At 32.2% G+C, this 4,561-nt stretch overlaps 1 non-coding gene across 1 annotated transcript; it reads right to left on the bottom strand.

Moving 5' to 3' along the window:
* Window positions 1-4,071: 4,071 nt before the first annotated feature.
* On the bottom strand, window positions 4,072-4,178 carry LOC133813539 (small nucleolar RNA R71). The gene has a single exon (XR_009884548.1). It is a non-coding gene; the product is annotated as a small nucleolar RNA R71 (small nucleolar RNA).
* Between the last annotated feature and the right edge of the window lie 383 nt (window positions 4,179-4,561).

The following is a 4,561-nucleotide window of genomic DNA, read 5'->3' as shown; positions in this document are numbered from 1 at the left end:
TGAACATATTGGGCCAGTAAAGACCGCATTGTAAGATTTTTGCATCGGTTTTCTTCACAGAAAAGTGACCACCACAAGCATCATTGTGACACAAATTTAGCACACTAGACACCTCATCATCGTGGATGCATCTTTGCATGATTTGGTTGAGGCAATACTTGAATAAGTATGGGTCATCCCAAAAGAAATTGCGCACCTCGACCAGAAATTTGCGTTTGTCTTGTGAACTCCATTCAGATGAGAGTTCACTTGTTGCTAAGTAGTTTACAATGTGAGCATACCACAGTAACTTAGTAACAGAAAGTAACTGTTCATCCAGGAAATCTTCATGAATAGGTGAACCATCAGTGGGATCACTGAATTCAAGTTAGGACAAGTGGCCCACGATGACATTTTCAACACCTTTCTTGTCTTTGATCATTATGTCAAATTCTTGCAAAAGAAGGATCAACCGTATTAGTCGTGCCTTAGCATCCTTTTTGGAAAAAAAAAATTTCAAGGTGGAGTGATCTGTGAAGATTGTAATAGGTGATCCAATCAAATAAGATTGGAATTTTTCAAGAGCAAAGATGACGAACAACAACTCTTTTTCAGTAGTGGAATAGTTCATTTGAGCACTATTGAGAGTTCGTCTTGCATAGTAGACAACAAAGGGTTTCTCCTCTCTTCGTTGTCCTAACACAGCTCCCACAACAAAGTTGTTGGCATCACACATGATCTCGAAAGGAAGACTCCAATCGGGTGACTGAATGATAGGAGCGGAAGTGAGTGAATTTACAAGCGTTCGGAATGATTCCTCACACTTAGGTGTCCACTCAAAAGAAACATCTTTAGCTAGGAGGTCGCTTAGCGGACGAGCAATGATAACTCTACAAAATAGAGTTATTTTACCACTTTTTATGTGCTAATTGTTGCTTAATTATTGAGTTTTTAATTAATTTATTAAGTTTTTAAGTAATTTTGAATTTTTTTGGTTTATTTGGATTTTATAGATTTTTATATGTTTTTATAGATTTTTTATTATAATATGTTGTAGTTTAATTATTTAAAATTAATATTGTTAAATTAGGAGTAAAAAGATGCAATTTTAAGCTTAAAAGTTAAAGTAAATTAAGTTTTAATTAATATTTTCATGGAACTTTTGTTGTATATTTTATTATTGAAAATATTTAGTTTTAATTTAATTTATGTTTGTTTTATAGGGAATTTGTTGTATTTTATGCTCTAAAAAAGCAAGGAAAATGATGAAAAAAAGTAGCATTTTTGTGTGAAAAAACAAGGAAAAATGGCATTTTTAAAATGCCATAAGCAAGCAAAAGCTCACCAAGGCCCAGCCCGCCTGCCATTGCTGCATCTCTGCCCCACCTGGGCCCACCTCACACCTCCAAGCCCAAACCTAGCTGCACTCCACGTTCCTCCAGCAGCTTCCCAAGCTTCAACCCTCAGCCAGGCCCAACCTCAGCACTCGCCAGCACTCCTTCAGCCAATGCCTCCCAACGAACCACACAGGCATGCTCCAACTCCTTCACCCAGCTGCTGCCACAGTCCGCCTGCCAGCCAAACTCAACCAAAGCCCACACCAGCCAGCTGCCAAGTCCCTTGAGCCCATCACTTGTACCTTTTGTCCCCTATGTCCAAAATGCCAACTTTTTACCCACTTTTCCACACATTTTCACCACAACATCATCATTACACTCTATAATTTACCTCTACATACCATATTTATTTTATTTGATTAATTTAATCAATTTAAGTTGATTATTTTAATAATCTCATTTTGGCTATAAATATGAAATTTTAAGACCATTTTAGGGTGCTTAATTTATGGTTACCATCTTCTTTTCTCCCATTTTCTCTCTACCATTCTCTCTTCCATTTTGAGTTTTTCAAGAGCATTTTGCAAGTATGTATGTCATTTATTTTGTAATTTCTACTCTAGTTATGTGCTTCTAATCTTTTTCATAAGATTATTAAGATCATGATGAAGCAACTTGTAACTAGGTAATATTTATGTTGTATGTTGATATCCCTTGTAATGCAACAAGTTTATGGATTTTTCTTCTTCATAGATGTCTTTCATCTTTAATATCTCATATTTTGGATTGTTAGATAATATACACTTTGTTCTTCATTTTGCAAAAACATAATATTCTTTGTGTAAGATGTGTCATTAAATTGCACACATCTATGCTTAGAACAAAAATATTATATTTTGCCTTATAAATAATGTTCACTGATTTATTTGTTATTTCATTAGATTGATTTACACTAAATGCTTTGAAATTATAATTTTGAAAAGTGAAGAAAAATCCTATCTTCTTAGAAGTAATTTGTGCTTAAAATTATAAATATATTTGGAAAATGACAGTTTGAATTATTTTAACTACCACTAAAACTTGGGAATCAATATACTAATAAATATTATTAAACTTACATTTTGTGGATTCTAGTATCTTAATAATCTTTTCTTTTAACACTTATTTTCAAATCATTATTGGTTTATTTTTATTATCTTAAATAGCTTTATTTTTCAATCTTTTATTTTATGTTCATAACATTAAAACTCATCAATCTTTGGAGCTAGGTTAGAATTTATTACTTTTGATTTAAAGTAGTTTTCTTTTTTATTTTAGACAACTCCTTTGGGTTCGATCTCGTGCTTACACGAACACTATATTCCATATACGATTCGTGCGCTTGCGAGTATAAATTTTTAAAACATACCCGTTTTGGGTCCATCAAGTTTTTGGCGTTGTTTCCGGGGAGTTGCAAGAAAAAAGAAACGAAATTTATCTCAAGGTTAGTGAATTCTTCTATAAGTTATTTTAATTTTTTGCACTTAAAAAAAACTAAAAAAATATATATCTATAAAAACTAAAAAAAAAAAGATAAAAAGAAAATTTGGGACGGTTCTACCACCCATACAAAAAAACTTACTTATATATATATCCATCTTTTTAATTTTTTTAGTTGATGGCACTTGTGCCTCCTAATTTTGTTATAATTTTATTTATTTATCTTGTTGTAATTTTTATTTTATTTAATTTCCACAAGTTACTAGTTGATGGCAATTTTGCCTCCTAGCTAGTTGGTGGTAATTTTGCCTCCTAGTCTTTTATCTTATGTTATAGAGTATGGCACTTGTGCCTTCTAATTTTTACCTTAATTTTGTTATGGTTGATGGCATGCTAGCATGCCTCCCTACTCTTGCCTAAATTTTAGTCTTATTTAATTTTGCCTTATTTTTCTTTACATTTTATCATATTATTCTATAATTGTGAAAAATACTTGAAAAAAAAAACCTAAATCTTGTCCTTTCACCATAAGCAATTTTTGCTTAAAGGAAATTTGAACAAAATTCCCAATCCGCCTCTACTAATTAACCTCAGGGAGTTGTTATTAGTGCGTGAGTAAGTGGAATCAAATAGGCCTGGGGACAAGTAAACCATAAGAATTATATTGTTGTGCAATCTCTAAAAATTATAAGTATGCTATGTGGTTGCGGTTTTAACTGATCTTCCACATCAGAAAATTGCTTGTTTGAGATTATCCTTGTTGCCTTGTTTGTGAAAATTGTATGCATCATTGGGAACGTAACTCTAAAAAGCGATTAGTAAAAAGATGTTTATCTTTGTTTGAAATTGAAAGTGTTAGTAAAAATTTGAGCATCATGGAACCTATTGCTAATCCTGTTGATGAAAATGTTGTGCCTGAAAAAACTTTGCTTGAATATTTTGCACCTATTTCATCTAATGCTCCTTCATGCATTATTTTACCTACAACTTCTGCTACTCATTTTGAGCTTAAACCAGCAATCATTCAATTGTTGCCATCTTTTTATGGGTTAGATAGAGAGGATCCTTACATGCATGTCAAAGATTTCTTAGAAATTTGCTCAACATTTAAATTTCAAAAAAATTCTGATGAGTCGGTCAAACTAAGATTGTTTCCTTTTTCATTAAAAGACAAATCAAAAGCTTGGTTAAATTCCCTTCCCACAGGTCTATAACTACATGGGATCAACTTTCTAATAAATTCTTGCTGAAATTTTTTCCTATGTCTAAAATTGATAGTCTAAGGAGAGAAATCTCCGAGTTTTTTCAAAAAGATAATGAAGAGTTTTATGAATGTTGAGAAAGATTTAAAGATTTATAATTAAAATGTCCTCATCATGGTTTTTAAAAATGGATACTTGTAAAATATTTTTATGATGGTTTGACTCCCTCTAATCGTCAAATGATTCAATCTATGCATATTGGAAAAATTTTAAAATTTCAAGGACAAGAGGCGTGGGACGCCCTTGAAGATTTATCTGTCAATTCACAACAATGGAATTATTTTGATCCTAGGTCTAGGTCAACTAATTCACCAAAAAGAGGAGGAAGGTATGAAGTAAAAGAAGAATTAGACTTAAGAACATCCTTAGATAAATTAGCGAGAAAAGTAGAAGCTTTAGCCATAAGCCAAACTATAAACTCTCCAATACAACCAAGAAAAGATGTTTGTTCTATATGTTCTAGTCCTTTCCATAATGCCCAATCATGTCCTTCCTACCAAGAAG

The sequence above is a fragment of the Humulus lupulus genome, chromosome 1, assembly GCF_963169125.1.
Source record: "Humulus lupulus chromosome 1, drHumLupu1.1, whole genome shotgun sequence".
Classification (NCBI taxonomy): domain Eukaryota; kingdom Viridiplantae; phylum Streptophyta; class Magnoliopsida; order Rosales; family Cannabaceae; genus Humulus; species Humulus lupulus.
The sequence above is the reverse complement of the archived record's forward strand: the minus strand, read 5'-3'. Positions and strand labels throughout refer to the sequence as shown.